This window comes from Erythrolamprus reginae, chromosome 12, assembly GCF_031021105.1.
Source record: "Erythrolamprus reginae isolate rEryReg1 chromosome 12, rEryReg1.hap1, whole genome shotgun sequence".
Classification (NCBI taxonomy): domain Eukaryota; kingdom Metazoa; phylum Chordata; class Lepidosauria; order Squamata; family Dipsadidae; genus Erythrolamprus; species Erythrolamprus reginae.
Genome location: NC_091961.1, coordinates 5,375,001 through 5,396,550, shown reverse-complemented (window position 1 = coordinate 5,396,550; position 21,550 = coordinate 5,375,001). Strand labels below are relative to the sequence as shown.

General features: G+C 42.9%; 1 protein-coding gene across 5 annotated transcripts in view; it reads left to right on the top strand.

Annotated features, from left to right (window-relative positions):
• The first annotated feature begins 251 nt into the window (after positions 1-251).
• SORBS3 (sorbin and SH3 domain containing 3) overlaps positions 252-21,550 on the top strand; it is an 86,496-nt gene continuing 65,197 nt past the window's right edge. Inside the window, exons 1-2 of one of the 5 annotated variants that reach the window (XM_070765384.1) lie at positions 891-1,073; positions 5,981-6,094. The gene's annotated coding sequence lies outside the window, so the exon portion shown is untranslated. Of the gene's footprint in view, positions 1,074-5,980; positions 6,095-21,550 lie in introns of all 5 variants that reach the window. The other 4 variants (XM_070765386.1, XM_070765383.1, XM_070765385.1 and 1 more) reach the window with 4 other exon arrangements.

Here is a 21,550-nt window from a genome sequence, read left to right as displayed (position 1 = left end):
CTCCCCTCTCTTTCTTTCTCTCTCCCCCCTCTCTCTTTCTCTCTCTCTCTCTCTCTTTCTCTTTCTCTCTCCCCTCTCTCTCTTTCTCTTTCTTTCTCTCTCTCACTCTCTTTCTCTTTCTTTCTCTCTCTCACTCTCTGCCCCCCCTCTCAAACTCACACACACACACATACACACACTCACTTCCTCCCGCCGCGCTGCTCCTCGGAGTTGCTCCCCCTGCAGCTGGCAGCGGGAAGACCGAAGCCGCAGGCTCACACCGGCGCTTCCCGTCCGGAACAGCCGAGGCTTCCTCCGCCTCTCCGCGCCCAGCAAGCCCCGGCTGCCTCGGAGTTGGCCGAGCTCTCTCCGCGCGCGCCTCCCGGATCTCTGGAGCACGTCGGGGGGACCCTAAAGGGCGCCCGCAGCTTTCCTTCCTCCCTTCGTCTATTCTCTCCTTCCTTTCCTCCTTTCTCTCTTCTTTTCTTCCCCCTTTCCTCCCTTCTTTCCTCCATTCCTTCCTTCCTTCTTCCCGTCTTCCCTTAATTCCCTCCTTCCTTCCATCCTCCCTCTCTCCCTTCTTTCTTCCCTCCCTCCTTCATTCCTCCCTTCTTTCCTTCCTTTCTCCCTCCCTTCTGCCCTCCCTCCCTTCTTTCTTCCCTCCCTTTTTTCCTTCCTCCCTCCCTCTCCCTTCTTTCCTTTCCTCCCTCCTCCCTTCTTTCTCCCTTCCTTCTTCCTTCCCTCCTCCCTCCCTTCTTTCCTTCCTTCCCTCCTTCCACCCTCCCTCCCTTCTTTCTTTCCCTTCTCCCTCCCTTCCTCTCCCCTCCCCCTTCTTTCCTTCCCTCCCTCCCTCTTTCCTTTCCTTCCTTCCTTCCTGGAGCTGCTATCGAGCCTTCGCGGGTGAGGCCAATCGGTCCGGGGGCTCCTTTGCAGCCAGGCTGAGGGAGAAGAACCCACCTGTTTGGAAGTGAGGGGGGGAAGGTGCGCCGTTCGGTCGAGTCAGGTGCCTCCCGACCTGGGTCAGCTCCGCGTCCTTCTGCAAAGCCAGGAGCGGCTTCCTGCGCCCGGGAGCTGAGCCCGGAGCCGAAAGAAAGGTAAAGCGCTTTCCCTGCCTTCAACGCGGTGGCCCAACGTGAGAAAATATTATTTTCTTGAAAGAGCAGTAGATGCTTGGAACAAACTTCCAGCAGACGTGGTTGGTAAATCCACAGTCACTGAATTTAAACATGCCTGGGAGAAGCATAGATCCATCCTAGGATAAAATTCAGGAAAGTTTATAAGGGCAGACTAGATGGACCAAGAGGTCTTTTTCTGCTGTCAATCTTCTATGTTTCTATGTTTCTATACCAATACCTGCCATCTTCTACATGCTTGGCAAAATAAATAAACGGCAGTGGCCAGGATCTCACAACAGACTGAACCAATTAATTATAATTATAAATAAAATTCTATGTTTCTAAAAGGAATCGATTTTACAAGCAATGCTGTAATTCATGCCCTGGGAGCCATGAACTGACAACATCAATGGCCAAATTGTATGAATGTTCAGTATGCATGTTGGCTTAGTTTCTTCTGTTTATTAGGGTTTTTAATTAAGGGTTTTATAACTTAGTTTTATTTTTGATTTCTTTTTATTGTGTTGCATTTTATATTGTTGCAAGCCGCTCTCAGTCCTTTGGGATTGGGTGGCATAGAAGTGGAATTAACAAATAAATACTGTAGATAATAAATTTCCTACGTGGGGCCCTGTGCGTTGGGCTGTTTTTTGCCTTTGCCCTTCTGCTCCTGTTGACTCTCGCGCTCTCTCTCTGTCAGTTGTGTTTGCTTGTGTGCATAAGTTTGGCGTTAAGCTCTGCAAACAGTGTGCAGGCATTTGACAATCTCTTGCAGGGTGAAGGCATCAAACCAGCAGACGTACCGCAACCTGTTCTTTAAATGTGGCCAAGGAAAGGGAGTAGTAGGGGCGGGGCGGGGAGAATATGGAAAGACGGGGGTCTGCCCCTTTATTTGGGCCAGATAATTAATACCCTAGCCCAGTGTTTCCCAACCTTGGCAACTTGAAGATATTTGGACTTCAACTTCCAGAATTCTCCAGCCAGCGAATGCTGGCTGGAGAATTCTGGGAGTTGAAGTCCAGATATCTTCAAGTTGCCAAGGTTGGGAAACACTGCCCTAGCCTAGAAGAATATATTCAAAACAAGCTTGGCATCAAGGCTGATAAACAGAGACAAACACAACCTTCTGTAAACATCTATGGAGATTCTCAGTGCATAAACGCACCACTGTGCCTACCGTCCCTGTCCTATTGTCTTCTTTGGTTACTTTTTATCTAATGTTTTATTTGTACAAACCACCACCCTATAATTGTTTGACAAAATAAATAAATAAATAAAATAATAAATAAATCCAGAACCTGCACCTTTGGGACTGCTGCCTGTATTTAAATACTTATACAAAAGTAACTCGTGCAAATTGCAATAGTTGTTTTTTTAAATATGAGTCAACTTCCAAAAAGGCGATGCAAGTTTATACTGTTGAAACATACTTAACAAACCACAAGAGTTGTATCATTTTGTTCTGTATTGCTTAGACCTCACTTAATTAATAACCAGTTCTGGACAGTACAGAACTTTAACAGTAACTTCGTAGCTTGTACCCTTACGGTTTATATTGACTGGTTCCTAATATGATTTGATTGTTCATTTGTACCTGGATCATCATTACGTGTTGTACTTTATAATTCTTAATGAATGTATTTTTTTCTTTTATGTACACTGAGAGCATATGCACCAAGACAATTTCCTTATGTGTTCAATCACACTTGGCCAATAAAGTTCTCTCCTCTCCTCTCCTCTCCTCTCCTCTCCTTTCTTCTCTTCTTTTTTTGTTCTCTTCTCTCCTCTCCTCTTCTCCTCTCTTCTCCTCTCCTCTCTTCTCTTCTTTTTTTGTTCTCTTCTCTCCTCTCCTCTTCTCCTCTCTTCTCTTCTCTTCTCCTCTCCTCTCCTCTCCTCTCTTCTCTTCTTTTTTTGTTCTCTCCTCTCCTCTTCTCCTCTCTTCTCCTCTCCTCTCCTCTCTTCTCTTCTTTTTTTGTTCTCTCCTCTCCTCTCCTCCTCTCTTCTCTTCTCTTCTCCTCTCCTCTCCTCTCATCTCCTCTCCTCTCCTCTCTTCTCTTCTTTTTTTGTTCTCTCCTCTCCTCTTCTCCTCTCTTCTCTTCTCTTCTCCTCTCCTCTTCCCTTCCATTCCCTTCCATTCCATTCCATTCTATTCTATTCTATTCTACATTGAAGAAGGAATTGGCTAAAATAGAATCAGAGATGAACCAAGTATAACTGAGGAGAGAAAACGAAGAAATGGAAATGTTTAGGCATGAGAAAGGATAGGATAGCACTTGCCAAATAACTGGGAGAATTTCACTAAGAATAGAATCACAATGCAGTATATTATCCATTGTTTAGAGGGCAGAACACAGAATTACAGATTCAATTTATAGGAGGGCAAATTTGAGTTAAATGTGAGAAAAATGTTCAATCAGTATAATTCAGCTATGGAATAGAACCTCCAAAAAGGTGGCAATGTTTTTTCCCCCCTTTCCTCTTCTTCTTCCTCCCTCCTGTGTATTCCAGACATATTCCATAAAAAATGTAGATTATGTACTTGATAATATATAGGAAAGATGTCTGCCATCAATATTCTAATTTTTTTGTTTGGAAATGGAATTTTCAAACATTTTCCATCTTGAATTTATTGATAAAGTATCGCTCTGGGCATTTGCAATGAGTAATTATTTTCTCCCTTCTCGCTGGGTCTATTCAGTATTTGGAAATTGTCAGCCTGATTCAAACTGGTCCTTCCCCTTTCCTGAACTGTGTTTTTTTTTTTTAAATGATGTTCTCTTCTCCATTTTCTTAAAGTTTTTTTAAAAAACTATTTTTCTGCTTCTCCCTTCCCAGATTTTTCTGCCATTTGTCAGTGCTGCTTGTTTGCTGAAGAGGTCATGGGACTTGTCTAAAAGTGGAGCAATTTTCATGCTTTTTTCATGGTTTTGATTAGATGTCACAAGCCTCGCTTCCCCTTCCAAGCTCTTCTCTGTGGGTGGGAGTTTTCTATTTTGCTGCCTGGCTTTCTGAAGAGAGAGGAGTGGATCGGCCTGGATCAGTCCATAGGAAAGAAGGGATCCCCTCCGTTTCCTTTCAAATGGACAGCAGGTTTGGTTTAGAGTGGAGAGTGAGAGACTCAGGAACCCTCACGGGCTGAGCAACATCTAATGACCAGAACCCTTAAGTAGTCCTTGATTTACAACTACAGTCTGGATCAGAACTTCTTTGGCTAAGCAAGGTGGTTATTAAGTGAGTTGGGCCCTAATTTTCTGCCAAAGTTGTTAATCAAATCACTGCAGTTGTTAAATGAATCATGTGGACATTAAGCAAATCTACCTTCCTTCATTGAGGTTAGGTTAGATTAGATTAGAGTAGATTAGATTAGATTACATTAGAAAATTAGAGTAGAGTAGAATACAGTAGATTAGATTAGATTACCCTAGATCAGATCAGATAGAGTAGATTAGGTTAGATTAGATTAGAGGAGAGTAGATTAGTAGATTAAAGTAGAGTAGAATACATTATATTACAGTATATTATATTATATTATATTAATTTTGTCCAATACACAATACATATTGAAGAGGATAGACATGAAGTATTATATATAAAGAAAAGATATAAAAGTAGAGGAGAAGATATATGAAAGGAAGAAAAGATATATGATATATGAGATAAGAAGAGACAATTGGACGGGACGAAAGGCAGACTAGTGCACTTATGCACGCCCCTTACTGGCCTCTTAGGAACCTGGAGAGGTCAATCGTGGATAGTCTAAGGGAGAAATGTTGGGGGTTAGGGGTTGACCCTACTAAGTCCGGTAATGAGTTCCATGCTTCGACAACTCGATTGCTAAAGTCATATTTTTTACAGTCGAGCTTGGAGCAATTAATATTAAGTTTGAATTTGTGATTGGACTGGATTAGATTAGCAGACTTGGGAGGGACTTTATAGGTCACCTAATCATCATACCCCCAGTCTAAGCAAGGAGACCCTACACCACTTCTCACATATGGCAGTCCAATCTCTTGGAGGTTTCCAGTAATGAAGCTCCCACAACTTCTAAAGGCAACTTCTGTTCCATGGGTGGATTGTTCTCACTGTCAATAAATTCTTCCTTATTTCCAGATTGAACCTCTCCTTGTTCAGTTTCTATCCATTATTCCTTATCTGGCGTTTCGCTGCTTTGGAGAGCAGCTTGACCCCCTTCTTCGTCTCTGTGGCAGCCCCTCAAATATTGAAAGACTGCTATCTTGTTTCCACGTGGGCCGGAGCCTCCACAGAGAAGGCTCTTCTCCTAGGCCCCTCCAAGCGACATTGACTGGTTGACGGGACCTGGAGAAGGCCGACTCTGTGGGACCTATGCGCAAGGGGAAACTTTACTTTTAAGACACCTCATATGCCACTCATGTTCTTCAGTATTTTCTGAATGATAGCTCCCCAAATTCCCAGTTGCCATGTCAACAGGGAAATCTGAGAACTGTAACCCCCAAAGATCAGATGGGGAGTGTTTATCCTGCTTCTGGGAATTAGGATGGATATATGCTTATCCCACGTATGTTTAAATTCAGATACTGTGGATTTACCAACCACGTCTGATGGAAGTTTGTTCCAAGCATCTACTACTCTTTCAGCCAAATAATATTTTCTCACGTGGCTTCTGATCTTTCCCCCAACTCACCTCAGATTGTGGCCCCTTGTTCTTGTGTTCACTTTCCTATTAAAAACACTCCCCTCCTGGACCTTATTTAACTCTTTAACATATTTAAATTATTAATATTAATCCCGAGTCCTTCGGGATTGGACGGCATAGAATTCAAATAAATGAATGAATGAATAAATGAATGAATGAATGAATGAAAGAATGTTTCAATCATGTCCCCCCTTTCCCTTCTATCCTCCAGACTATACAGATTGAGTTCATGAAGTCTTTCCTGATAAGTTTGATGCTTAAGACTTCCCACCAATTTTGTAGCCCGTCTTTGGACCCGTTCAATTTTATCAACATCATTTTGTAGGTGAGTTGAATATCTGATTGGCCTCTATTTTCCTCCCCAAAAATTAAAGTGCATTTTATACTCTGAAAAATACGGTATCTCTCTCTGGCTGCTTTGAATTGGGAACATTCAGGAAGAAGGTCCTTTTTTTCCAGATGAAGCCTCAGTAGACAATTGTTCCCAGGGCCCAAAGATTCACACGAGAGCTACAAATTGGCAAGGGGGAAAGAGCATCCTTTGGGTGGGGAGTGGAAATGTTTACATGGAAAGTTCAAGGGAACAACCAGTGAGTTGGCTGTGCCAGGTAATGAAATCCAGAACAAACCCCCACCCTTAAATAATGTCCTGTACCAGAAAGAAACTTTATTAGATTAAGAGCAAGAAAAACAATGGGGTGGTGGTACATTTACTGACATTTGCTGTTGAGTAATTCTCCGTTCTCTCCAAACACTCAGTGATTCTGGGAGTCCGGGAATGAGCTTTGGTTCTCAGCCGGAGAGAGAGAGAGGAACGTGGCAGTCCGGAATGGAATTTGGCACTGGGATTTGGCACGGAGTGATAGAAAGCGTATCTGGCCAAAGTCCTTCCAAATAAAAATCTTCATAATACAGTGGTACTTCTACCTAAGGACACCTCTACTTACAAACTTTTCTAGATAAGAACTGGGTGTTCAAGTTTTTTTGCTTCTTCTCAAGAACCATTTTTCACTTATAAACCCGATCCTCCGAAGCTGTAACCGGAAAAGGCAGGGAGAAGCCTCCATGGGTCCTCCTAGGAATCTCCTGGGAGGAAACAGGGCTGGAAAAGGCAGAGAGAAGCCCTGGGACCTCTCTAGGAATCTCCTGGGGGAAAACAGGGCCGGAAAAGACTTATTAGATGCCTTGGGTGAAAAGTTCGTAAGACGAAACATTGTTTCCCATAGGAAACAATGAAAAAAGGAATTAATGCGTGCAACAGAAAAAAAAACGCAAAAAAACGACGACGCCCGGCTGTCACCTTTTGAAACAGCCGGGGGGCTTCTCAGCGTTCTCCCAAACCCGGAAGTTCAGGTTTGGCGTTCGGGTTCAGGAGGACGCTGAGAAGCCCCCCGGCTGTTTCAAAAGGTGACAGCCGGGCAGCGGGGCTTCTCGGCGGCCACCCGAACCCGAACTTTTGCCGAACGTCCGGGTTCGGCGTTCGGGAGGCCGCCGAGAAGCCCTGCTGTCCGTCTGTCACCTTTTGAAACAGCCGGGGGGCTTCTCGGCGGCCTCCTGAACGCCAAACCCGGAAGTTCGGGCTTGGCGTTCGGGTTCAGGAGGACGCCGAGAAGCCCCCCGGCTGTTTCAAAAAGCGACAGCAGGGCAGCGGGGTTTTTCCGTGGCAGCGGCGGGTTTGTAAGACGGAAAAAGTTCATAAGAAGAGGCAAAAGATTTCCGAATCCCGGGTTCGTATCTCGGGTTATTCGTATGGCGAGGGGTTCGTATCATGAGGTACCACTGTATTTTTGTGTGCCTGTGTGTAATATGTATGTACACATATGGCATATACACATATAATAAAATAGTATATTTTGGATGTTCAGTAATAGTAATGTATATTTTTGTGTGCCTGTGTGTAATATGTATGTACACGTATGGCATATACACATATAATAAAATAGTATATTTTGGATGTTCAGTAATAGTAATGTATATTTTTGTGTGCCTGTGTGTAATATGTATGTACACATATGGCATATATACATATAATAAAATAGTATATTTTGGATGTTCAGTAATAGTAAAAAGAGTCTTCGGAGAGGGACGGCATACAAATCTAATAAACTATAACTATAGGGAAATTGTATCTCTCATGATCATCAAGCCACTCCCACAAAATAAGTCACGCCCACAGCGTGGCAGTAAAAATTTTTTTGCAGCCCTTCATTTGCCTGCTGTTCCTCAGTTCAGTTTGAGTCAATAAATGCTGTTGTATCGAAGCTGGTCTGTTCTTTCTGCAGCACTTGGCTTATAAATACAGTAATAGATAGTCCTTGGGATGCTGGGCCCTGCGGCCTTGTGATAGTCTCTCCAGATCCGATTCCAAGCAGGTGGGTGTTCTGGTTCCTTGCATTTGCTGGCTGGGGAATTCTGGGAGTTGAAGTCCAAATATCTTCAAGTGGCCAAGGTTGGGAAACACTGGTGTAGAGTATAAAGAGAGCAGGTCCTTGTTCTCCCCCTCTCCCTTCCCTTCTCTTCAACCTACTTACGCTCAGCCCATTTTCCTTTTCTCTTTGCTGACCTGCCTTTCTATTAAGTGTGTTCCCTTCAGGGCGTGGAAGTGTTGGCATGTTGGCACACGTGGGCACTTAAGATCCTCGGATGCCATTCATTAAAGAAAGAACAGGAACGTATCTCAAAACTGGGTTCCTGGCTACTTGGGCCGGTTCCAAAGGAGGAAAGGACCCTAGTTGACTCTTTTGTTAAAAAAAAAATTGGAGCTATTATACCAAGGCCAGCTCTCATGTTACCTGGGCTAATTAATACCATCCCTGTGAATAGACTAACAATCCTGGGTCTAGAAAGCTTAGAACTACGGCGCCTAAAACATGATTTAACTATTGCCCACAAGATCATATGCTGCAACGTCCTACCGGTCAATGACTAGTTCAGCTTCAATCGCAACAACACAAGAGCACGCAACAGATTCAAACTTAATACTGTATTAACCGCTCCAAACTTGACAGTAAAAAATATGATTACAGTGATCCCCCGCTCGTTGCGAGGGTTCCGTTCCAGGACCCCCCGCAACGAGCGGGTTTTCGCGAAGTAGCGCTGCGGAAGTAAAAACACCATCTGCGCATGTGCAGATGGTGTTTTAAACTTCCGCAGCGCTAGCGAGGAGCCGAAGATTGGGGGGCGGCGCGGCTCTTTTAAAACATCGCCACCGACATGGGGGGCTCGCTAGCACCCCCCCGAACCCCCAACCCGGGTTTGGGGGGGTGCTAGCAAGCCCCCCATGTCGGCGGCGATGTTTTAAAAGAGCCGCCCCGCCCCCCAATCTTCGGCTCCTCAGCGGCGAGCGAGCGAAGCCAAGCCGGCAGCAATGTCGCCGCCGCTGCAGCCAACGCACGCTACGATCTTCCGGGCCAGCCAGGCTCAGTGACGGAAGGCAGCCGCTTGGCCCGGGATGCTGGGCTGAGAGGAGCCGGGCTTGATCCGCTGAGCCTGGCTGGCCCGGAAGATCGTAGCGCGCGTTGGCTGCAGCGGCGGCGACATTGCTGCCGGCTTGGCTTCGCTCGCCGCTGCAACCAACGCGCGCTACGATCTTCCGGGCCAGCCAGGCTCAGTCACGGAAGGCAGCTGCTTGGCCCGGGATGCTGGGCCAAAAGGAGCCGGGCTTGAAGATCGCAGCGCGCGTTGGCTGCGGTGGCGAGGGCTTGCGATGGAGGGTGGAGGAAGCGGCCATGGGAGGGCGAGCTGCCTCAGGGAGGAGGATCGGGCGGGACCAGGTGGGGGATGGAATTTCTCCGCTGGGAAGAAGCGGCCAGGGCGAAGGGCAGGCGAGTGGCGAAGGGCGGGCGAGCGGGTGCTGGGGAGGGCTTCTCGCCCTCCCGCCAGCAAGAGGGGGAGCGAATGGCGTGGGCAGGCGAAGGGCGGGCGAGCGGCAGCGAGGAGTTTGCGTGGGCGGTGGGGAAACTCCTCGCTGATGCCAGCAAGAGGGGGAAGACCCAGGGAAGCCGCCCAGCAGCTGATCTCCCGGTTGCCATCTACGCATGCGTGCCCATAGAAAAAAAGGGCACGCATGCGTAGATGGTATTTTGACTTCCGGGTTGAAAAATCGCAAATTACCCTGTTCGCAATGGTCGGGGACGCAATAACCGGGGGATCACTGTATTAGCGTCATCCCCAAACCCCCAACACTTTACCCTTAGATTATCTACAGTTGACCTATCCAGGTTCCTAAGAGGCCAGTAAGGGGCGAGGACAAGTGCACTAGAGTACATAAGTGCACAATTAATAAAAAAATATATTTGTATTAATTTTTCAAAACAAACATTACAGACATAACATAAAACATATAAGAGAACTATCGTCGCTCCGCTCAGAATAGAAGTCTTCATTGTATAGGAACAAAAAAGATGACATTGTATTTGATCAATCCAGAGAATATTTAAAGGTATCTATGATTATGCTCTATTATTAAACAGAAAAAAATTAGATAAAGTAATGAGAAAATAATAAAAAATAGAGGAAGATGTAAAAAGAAAAACATCTAATAATTTATATGTGTAAAAAGAAGATTTATAAAAGAAATTTGAATAAAAAAGTAAAGAATCTACTGTAACTCACTGTATAAAAACACATCTAGTCATTTATTAGAAAATGTATAAAACTTAATTATAAATCAAATCAAACTAAAAAGAAGATATTACGTTTTAATTTTGAAATGCCCTAATTTACATAACAAAATATATTGAATTTAATCTTACCAATATTGCAACAACTTTATGAATTTTTTGTTCTATCCCACCAAGTATATACCATTTGCCATATGTTATAAAATTTTGATTCTTCCTGATTATTTAACCTCCTCGTCATCATATCGAGCTCAGCGCAATCCAGGATTTTCTTAAGTATTTCTTCTTCCCTCGGTGTCTCCATTTCTTTCCATCTATACCCACTAAAACCCTCATTGTGTATTGGACAAAATAATACATAAATGCTGTGTCTTGTCAAAAAGATACACGAGGCCCTAAGGCAAGGAAAAAACACTCCTGAACAAGGCCACAGTAGCTTTCTCTTATTTATTTATTTATTTAATTATTTATTTATTTATTTATTTATTTAGTTAGTTAGTTAGTTAGTTAGTTAGTCAGTCAGTCAGTCAGTCAGTCAGTCAGTCAGTCAGTCAGTCAGTCAGTCAGTCAGTCCAATACACAAGGAGGGTTTTAGTGGGTGTATATATATATATATATATATATACACACACACACACACATACACACACATACACACACACATAGTAAAATACATGATGAAGGTTATAGAGGAGATACTCATAGTAAAATATATCTAAGAAAGAATAGAAAAGAAGATATAGCAATAGAACATATCAATAAAAGAATAGAAGAAGAGATATAGGAATAGAAGAAAGGAATAGGAGATATAGGAGAGCAATAGGACAGGGGACGGAAGGCACTCTAGTGCACTTGTACTCGCCCCTTACTGGCCTCTTAGGAATCTGGATAGGTCAACTGTGGATAATCTAAGGGTAAAGTGTTGGGGGTTTGGGGATGACACTATGGAGTCCAGTAATGAGTTCCACGCTTCGACAACTCGGTTACTGAAGTCATATTTTTTACAGTCAAGTTTGGAGCAGTTAATATTAAGTTTAAATCTGTTGTGTGCTCTTGTTTTGTTGTGGTTGAAGCTGAAGTAGTCGCTGACAGGCAGGACGTTGCAGCATATGATCTTGTGGGCAATATTAGATCATGTTTAAGGCGTCTTAGTTCTAAGCTTTCTAGGCCCAGGATTGAAAGTTTAGTCTCGTAGGGGATTCTGTTTTGAGTGGAGGAGTGAAGGGCTCTTCTGGTGAAGTATCTTTGGACATTTTCAAGGGTGTTGATGTCTGAGATGCGATATGGGTTCCAAACAGATGAGCTGTATTCGAGGATGGGTCAGGCGCAAGTTTTGTAAGCTGTGGTAAGTAGTGAGAGATTGCGGTGTCTCCGAGACCGCCTTCTGCTGCACGAATCCCAGCGACCAATTAGGTCCCACAGAGTGGGCCTTCTCCGGGTCCCGTCAACTAAACAATGTCGTTTGGTGGGCCCCAGGGGAAGAGCCTTCTCTGTGGCGGCCCCGACTCTCTGGAACCAGCTCCCCCCAGAGATTAGAACTGCCCCTATCCTCCTTGCCTTTTGTAAACTCCTCAAAACCCACCTTTGTCATCGGCATGGGGGAACTGAGATATCTCCCCCGGGCCTATACAATTTATGTATGGTATGTTTGTATGTATGTCTGCTTAATAATGGGTTTTTTAAAATATTTTAAATTGTAAATTATTAGATTTATTATGAACTGTTTTATTGTGTTGTGAGCCGCCCCGAGTCTACGGAGAGGGGCGGCATACAAATCAAACAAACAAACAAATAAATAAATTGCCAGAGCAGAAGCTACGTTGGAATATTTCATCTTCATCAGGTAATCAACAGTCTATAACAGTGATGCCAAGTCTATGGCATGGGTGCCACAGGTGGCACGCAGAGCCATATCTGCTGGCACGTGAGCCGTTGCCTTAGGTCAGCTCTAATGTGCAAGTGTTTGCCATCCAGCTGGTTTTTGGCTTGCACAGAGGCTCTGGGAGGGCGTTTTTGGCTTCCAGAGAGCCTCCAGGGAATGGGGGAAGGCATTTTTACCCTCACCCTGTTCCAAGAAACCCTTTGGAGCCTGGGGAGGGTGAAACACAAGGCTACTGGGCCCACCGGAAATTGGGAAACAGGCCACTTCCGACCTCCGAAAGGCCTCCAGGGGGCAGGGGAAGCTGTTTTTGACCTCCCCACGCATTGAGTTATGGGTGCGGGCACTGGTGCATGGAGGATAGCATGCATACTCTTCTGGCACCCGAGGAAAAAAATGTTCACTATCACTGGTCTAGAACATGATACCAAACATGTGAAACCAGGCCAAGTTGTCCTAACAAAAGAAATTGGAGTTTCTGGATTCTATTACATTTTGGCCTCCAGTTGTACTATTTCGCACATTCTGAACATTTTCTCTTGGACTATGGCCATAGGAATTGCGCAAGGCAAGTGTAGGCACTTCATTTCCATATGGTTTAAGATTTCTCTGATAAAGAAAAACAGAGCAAAGTTGTATGGAAATGCAAACACAGCCTACCTTTGTTCGTAGCGGTAATTGTCTTCTAGTCAGTAAACATTATTTGATTTCAGGAATGAAGGTTGTATAACAGCTATTTGCACACGTGTGTGTATAGACTCATGGAGACGCAAAAACATGCAGGTCAAAGTATTTTCAGAATAGAATAGAAAATCATAAGAGTTGGGAGGGGTCTTGGAGGTCTTCTAGTCCAACCCCTACTAAAGAAGATGGCGCAAGGCCATTTTAGACAAATATCTGTTCAATCTCTTCTTAGAAACTTGCAGTAATGGAGTACCCACAACTTCTGGAGGCAAGCTGTTCCACTGGTTAATTGCTCTCACAGTGAAGAAATTTCTCCTTAGTTCTAGGTTGGATCTCTCCTTGATCAATTTCCATCCTTTCCATTCTTTCCATCTGTCTGTTTGCGCCACACAAGTCTAATAAATAATAATAATAATAATAATAATAATAATAATAATAATTATTATTATTATTAGAGCAGGGCTCTTTTTTACAATTATAGTAAATAGTTTAGGACAGTCTTCCCCAACAAGGAGCCTTCTCTGCACTGTTACGCTTCAAATCTCATGGAAGAGAGAAAGTTGTTTTACTACACAAATAAAGTGCACAAATAATAATAACAGTAGCACTTATATACCTCTGCACAGTGCTTTTACAGCCCTCTCTAAGCAGTTTACAGAGAGTAAACATATTGCCCCCAATAATCCGGATCTTCATTTTACCCACCCCAGAAGGATGGAAGGTTGAGTCAACCATAGATAAAAAGATAGATAGATAGATAGATAGATAGATAGATAGATAGAGATAGATAGATAGAGATAGATAGATAGAGATAGATAGATAGATAGATAGATAGATAGATAGACAGAAAGAGAGAGAGAGAGTGAGATAGATAGATGATAGATAGATAGATAGATAGATAGATAGAAAGATAGATAGAAAGAAAGAAAGATAGATAGATAGATAGATAGATAGATAGATAGATAGATAGGTAATAGATAGACAGGAAGGAAGGAAGGAAGGAAGGAAGGAAGGAAGGAAGGAAGGACAAAAGCAATAGCACTTAAACTTATCTACTACTTCACAGTGCTTTCCTGCCCTCTCTATTTATTTATTTATTTATTTATTTATTACTTAGATTTGTATGCCGCCCCTCTCCGAAGACTCGGGGCGGCTAAGTGGTTTACAGAGTCAGCCTCTTGCCCTCAACAATCTGGGTCCTTATTTTACCTATCAGAAGGATGGAAGGTTGAGTCAACTTGAGATAAATAGATAGGCAGACAGACAGATGATAACTAGCTAGATGATAGATAGATAGATAGATAGATAGATAGATAGATAGATAGATAGATAGAGATGATAGATGATAGAGGATGGATGGATGGATAGATAGATAGATAGATAGATAGATAGATAGATAGATAATAGACAGACAGACTGACAGACAAGCAGGAATGAAGGAAGAAAAAGAAAGGCAGTCAACCTTGAGCCAGTTAGGATTGAACTGCTGGCAATCGGCAGGGGAGGGGAAGGAAGGAAGGAAGGAAGGAGGGAGGGAGGGAGGGGGGAGGGAAGATAGCATTAATACTTTAGATTTATGTACCACTTGCACAGTGCTGTTCAGCTCTCTCTAAGCAGTTTACAGAGAGTCGGCCTCTTGCCCCCAACAATCTGGGTCCTCATTTGACCCACCTGGGAAGGATGGAAGGCTGAGTCAACCTGGAGCCTGGTGAGGTTTGAAATGTGTTCAAGCTGTTTTAACTACAGCTCAGGCATTTACAGTTGTAAACATCTCCACCCATTTGGGTGTCAGATGTTCAGAGTTTTTTTCCAAGAATTCTCGTGGAAAGAAATTAGATGCAGCAGGAGGGAAAGATGGACCAAATGGCATTTTTAAAAGCGCAAGGCCGGAAAAGTTGGGGAAAAACTGGGGGCAAGAAAGCACTGGGGGGGGGGGGGAAGGCTTCAACACCAACAGATGTTTATCACTCAGTGCAATGTTTCCCAACTGAACACGTGGGCCACATGCAATGTCTTTGCCAAGGGTGAAAAACACACCCTTGGCAAAGATATGTGGGTTCTTCCCCTTTTAAAAAAGTGTAGCTTTATAAGAGAGAAAAATTGAATTAAAAATGGGATTAAGCTGTGTAGTTTGTGTGTAGTTTTTCCTGCATGAAATTTCCTTCTTCTGAAGATATTACTGGCTCTCACGGAGAGAAAGGGGATACCCATTTTAGACCAGGGATGGCGAAGCTATGGCACAGGTGCTACAGGTGGCACACAGAGCCATATCTGCTGGCACGCGAGCCATTGCCCTAGATTGCTGGGGGTAATATGCTGGCTCTGTTAAAAAGTTCTATTGCTAACAAGTTACTAACATGTTGTAAGCCGCCCTGAGTCTAAGGAGAAGGGCGGCCTTTAAAAAGTAAGTAAGTAAGTTAAGTAAGTAAGTAAGTAAGTAAGTAAGTAAGTAAGTAAGTAAGTAAGTAAGTAAATATTAAATATATATATGACGGTCTTGATATATTCGGGTTTCTTCCCGTGTAGGATTTGGAAATTTCTGGCGACGTTTCGACCCAGCCACCAGTATTTATAGAAGGAAGGCAGCTTAGGTCTCGCAGTGTTCACCTTAGAACAAGGACAGAAACACCAGCCTGAAGATGATGAGTGGGACCTCATCGAAACGTCGCCAGAAATTTCCAAATAATCTTTAACTGTGTAAACATAGAAACATAGAAGATTGACGTCAGAAAAAGACCTCCTGGTCAATCTAGTCTGCCCTCATACTATTTCCGGTATTTTAACATTAGGACAGGGGATGGAAGGCACGCTGGTGCTCTTATGTACACCCCTTACTGACCCCTTAGGAATCAGGAGAGGTCAACAGTGGAGAGTCTAAGTGGGTAAAGTTTTGGGGGTTAGGCGGATGATACTACAGAATCAGGTAGTGAGTTCCAGGCATCCCAGGCATGTTTCAATTCAGTTACTGTGGATTTACCAACTACGTCTGCTGGAAGTTTGTTCCAAGCATCTACTACTCTTTCAATAAAATAATATTTTCTCACGTTACTTCTGATCTTTCCCCCAACTAACCTCGGATTGTGCCCCCTTGTTCCTATTAAAAACACTTCCCTCCTGAAAACACTTCCCTTCCGGGAACCGCTTAGAGAGGGCTGTAAAGCACTGTAAAGTGGTATATAAGTCTTAAGTGCTATTGTTATAGTTGGCTTTTTCTTCTTCTTTTTTTCTCCCTTCGAAATTCACTGCATTTAAATTCTAATTACTGTATCTCTATCTTCTTGTAGAGGTATCACATTTCTTCTATATTTTTGTGAATGTTTATAAATTGACTACTAATAATAACATTTTTAATTCTGTCAAAGGATCAGGTGTGTGGCATCTTGAAAAATAACACACTTACTGTTGTTTTTAGCTTTCGGGTGCCTTAAAAGCCAGTTTTGTGACATATTTGCTAGTATTTCAAAGCTTTCTCTTTTTTGCTGTAGCTGATTGACAGGCCTCTTCTTTTCTGGATTTCATGTAAATTGTGGCCTTGTTTCTTTCAGTTGACCTTTTTCAGCTTTGCTGGCATCAAAGGGAAAAAGTCTTCATTTGGTCTTTGAATAATTCTAGGACCCTCCAGACAACATGTCTGTACTCTCCAATCTCATTGGGAAGAACAAAGAAATATATTCTATTTTGAGTCACCTTATAAGAATAATGTTAGGTTTGGAGCATAATTTTGTTTAAATACACGTGGTGCTTGGTGATATCCTTTGCAACACTGTTCAGCTGGGTTCACATCTCCTGGGAGGAAACAGGGCCGGAAAAGGTGGGGAGAAGACTCTGTGGGACCTCTCTAGGAATCTCCTGGGAGGGAACAGGGTCGGAAAAGGCGGGGAGAAGACTCCGTGGGGCCTCTCTAGGAATCTCCCGGGAGGAAACAGGGCCTCCACCCTCCCTGTGGTTTCCCCAATCGCCCACAATATTTGCTTTTACATTGATTCCTATAAGAAAAATTGCTTCTTCTTACAAACGTTTCTACTTAAGAACCTGGACACGGAACGAATTAAGTTCATAAGTAGAGGTGCCACTGTATTTTCTTTTAAATGCAGAGTTCTGCTGCATAGAACCCAGGCAGTGTACTTGTACGTGCTACATTTCTACCAAATCTGGTATTTAGTTGTGTTCTTCAGCTTTTGGGGAATCTTGACTGGATTATTTTAATTTTGAAACATTTATTTGCAACCGCAGGTTTTAGCAAAATTCATACAAAGTTGAGGCACATGGGGGTGATTTAAAAAAGAAATAAAGTGATTAATTCTTATGGACAACCTCCAATGGATTCTCGGAAACCAGAATCTTTTCTCATTTATAATGGTCAGAGTCCTACATACTTAGCAATTTTAATTCTTTGTTGTTTTCCAAATGGCATTTGAGCAATTGTAAGGGGGTCTTTGATCCACTGCTGAAGGGGGTGTAGGGGAAAGAGTACATGTGGCTCTATGAGCTTCTGTATGCTTTCAAAGAAAGAAAGGAAGGAAGGAAGGAAGGAAGGAAGGAAGGAAGAAAGAAAGAAAGAAAGAAAGAAAGAAAGAAAGAAAGAAGGAAAGGTTGAACAAAGAACTTAAGGCTTAACTTACAAAGTTCCAAATTATGGTAGTCATTGGGCACTTATTTTGTTTGTTTTATCAAGTACGTATTGGTGGTTTATAAAGATATAATAATATTCATATACATGATACTAGTAAAAAAAGAAACATTAGGACAGGGGACGGAAGGCACGCTGGTGCATTTATGCACACCCCTTACTGACCTCTTAGGAATCAGGAGAGGTCAACAGTGGAGAGTCTAAGTGGGTAAAGCTTTGGGGGTTAGGGGGATGATACTACAGAATCAGGTAGTGAGTTCCAGGCATCAACTACTCGGTTACTAAAGTCGTAACTGAAGGTTTTTAAGAAGAGATTAGATAGTCACTTATCTGAAACGGTGTTTGAATAGGGGGTTGGACTAGAAGACCTCCAAGGTTCCTTCCAGCTTATTTCCATTCTATTCTATCAAAATTCCATCTTTTTATAGCCCTAGTTCTTTCCGCATGCGCACTGGAGCTGAAACATGGCAAAGTCTCGCGTGCCCTCCGATATGGCTCTGCGTGCCACCTGTTGCACATGTGCCATAGTTTCAGCATTACGGACCTACACCATATCAGACAAGTGACTGTCCAGTCTCTTCTTTCAAACCTCCAGTGATGGAGCACTCACGATTTCTGGTGGCAAGATGTTCCACTGGTTAATTGTCTTCCCCATTAGGAAGTTTCTCCTTAATTCCAGGTTGCTTCTCTGTTTGATTAATTTAGAAGAATAGAATAGAATAGAATATGGAATGGAATGGAATAGAATAGTTTAGTTTATTAGATTTGTATGCCGCCCCTCTCTGAAGAGTCGGGGCGGATAGAATATGGAATGGAATACAATAGAATAGAATATGGAATAGAATAGAATATGGAATGGAATGGAATGGAATAGAATATGGAATGGAATGGAATAGAATAGAATAGAATATGGAATAGAATAGAATATGGAATGGAATGGAATAGAATAGAATATGGAATAGAATAGAATATGGAATGGAATAGAATAGAATATGGAATAGAATAGAATATGGAATGGAATAGAATAGAATAGAATAGAATATGGAATAGAATAGAATATAGAATATAGAATATAGAATATAGAATATAGAATATAGAATATAGAATATAGAATATAGAATATAGAATATAGAATATAGAATATAGAATATAGAATATAGAATATAGAATATAGAATATAGAATATAGAATATAGAATAGAATAGGTCTTGCTCTCTAGTGCCCTTCTTGACCCCTTCTTCTTTGTGGCAGCCCTTCAAATACTGGAATATGGCTATTATGTCACCCCTAATTCTTCTTTTCTTTAGACTAACCAGACCCAAATCCTGCAGCATTCTTCATATGGTTTAGTCTCCGAGGCCTCTGATCATCTTCGTTGCTCTTCTACGAACTTTTTCCAAGGTCTCAACATCTTTTAAGTAGTAAGGTGACCAGAATCGGTTGCAGCATTCCAGGTGCCCCAACACAGCAGCCGTGTGTTCTACCACCCAGCTGCAACAAACCCATCCATTCCCTCGCATGGCTTCCACCCACATCAAATTGTTAGCTTTCCGGGATGCCTCTCTCTCCCACTCGTAAACTTCGGCTTCCTCCTGCCCCACCGCGTCAATTCTCTTGACACCCTCGCAAGAACCCAGGAACACCGCTCCAGCACACTGCAGCGTCTTGTTTGGGGATGAATTATGAATATTGAACGGTTTGCATAATCGCTGTTGCAACAAAAGTCAGCCCCCCCCCCCCGCTTCCATCCATCTTGCATGTGCCGGCAGAGTGAACCAGGCAGTGACCTTGCTCTGGGCACAGGACCAAGAGTAGAAAGGCAGCTTTGTTTGCCCAGTGCCCAGCAGTGTCAGAAACCGAGAACAGCCGAGATGCCCCGCTCCAATAAGTCCCTGCCTCAGAGAAAGAGCAAAGCTTTGCAAAAAGTATAGCAGGCCATCCTGACTGTTCCTTCTGCAGCTTAAAACAGCCCTCCCCCTGGGACACCTTTGCTCGTCCTTGCCCTCTAAGGTAGGATGAGTGGTGACAAGGTGTGATTCCATTCTTTGTCCATGCTGTATGTACAGTGGTGCCTCTACTTAAGAACTTAATTCGTTCCGTGACCAGGTTCTTAAGTAGAAAAGTTTGTAAGAAGAAGCAATTTTTCCCATAAAAGTAAATAATGCGTGCAAACCCATTAGGAAAGAAATAAAAGCTTGGAATTTGGGTGGGAGGCGGAGGAGGAAGAGGAGGAGGAGGACAGTCGCTGCCCAGAGCGAAAGGAGCATTTCTTTTCCTTTACTTATCCTACACTCTCTCTTCTAATTCTTTACTTATCGTATTTATTTATTTATTTATTTATTTATTTTGTCCAATACACAATGGGGGTTTTAGTGGGTATATATCAATATACACATAGTAAAATACATGATGAAGGTTATAGAGGAGATACTCATAGTAAAATATATCTAAGAAATAATAGAAAAGAAGATATAGTAATGGAACATATCAATGAAAGAATAGAAGAAGAGATGTAGGAATAGAAGAAAGGTATAGGAGATATAGGAGAGCAATAGGACAGGGGACGGAAGGCACTCTAGTGCACTTGTACTCGCCCCTTACTGACCTCTTAGGAATCCTGATATATCAATCGTAGATAATCTAAGGGTAAAGTGTTGGGGGTTTGGGGATGACACTATGGAGTCAGGTAATGAGTTCCACGCTTCGACAACTCGGTTACTGAAGTCATATTTTTTACAGTCAAGTTTGGAGTGGTTAATATTAAGTTTAAATCTGTTGTGTGCTCTTGTGTTGTTGTGGTTGAAGCTGAAGTAGTCGCCGACAGGCAGGACGTTGCAGCATATGACCTTGTGGGCAATATTAGATCATGTTTAAGGCGTCTTAGTTCTAAGCTTTCTAGGCCCAGGATTGAAAGTCTAGTTTCGTAGGGCATTCTGTTTCGAGTGGAGGAGTGAAGGGCTCTTCTATTCACTCTCTCTTCTATTCCTTCTCTAATTTTATTTCCTTGAAGGTGTCCTCTACTACCTTCGTTGTGTATTGTTGTGTATTGGACAAAATTAATTAAATATATAAAAGCCCCATTTCTCTATTTCTTTCTCTCTCTCTCTCTCTCTCTGGATGACCAGCTGAGCTGTAAGCCAGCAGCTGGCTCTACTCACCGATTGCATTAAACTAAATGGGGTTGGCTCATTTGTGTTTCATTTTCATTTCATGAAATGAGTTCATTTCATTCTGTGTTATGTCAGCCGGTCTCCCTTTAAAAGCGCAGTTCAGCGGGAAGATTTTGACAAGGGCGACTTAACGCCCGGGTTCCTTTAAGCGCTAAGAGGAATGATTCATGATTTTGATGTGCTGGAAAGTTGGATAGCAACTGGAGAGTAATTACATGAAACAAAGGAAGGGAGAGACTGTCCAGCTTTTGTGCTCCGAAAGCACAAGGACAGTTTCAAAAAAATAAAACAAGATTCTTGATATCCTTTGATTTTGTGGGTTTTTTTAATAATAAGGGTTTTAAATTGTTCTTTTAATATTAGATGTGTACATTATGTATTGTTGTTGTGAGCCGCTCCGAGTCCTTGGAAAGGGGCGGCATACAAATCTAATAAATAATAATAATAATAATAATAAGTAACTAGGTAATAAGTAATAAATAACTAGGTATGCCCATGTCACACCAACACTCCGCAGTCTGCATTGGTTGTCGATCAGTTTCCGGTCACAATTCAAAGTGTTGGTTATGACCTATAAAGCCTTTCATGGCACCGGACCAGAATATCTCCGGGACCGCCTTCTGCCGCATGAATCCCAGCGACTGGTTAGGTCCCACAGAGTTGATCTTTTCCAAGTCCCGTCAACGAAACAATGTCGTCTGGCGGGACCCAGGGGAAGAGCCTTCTCTTTGGCAGCCCTGATCCTCTGGAATCAACTCCCCCTGGAGATTAGGATTGCCCCCACCCTCCTTGCCTT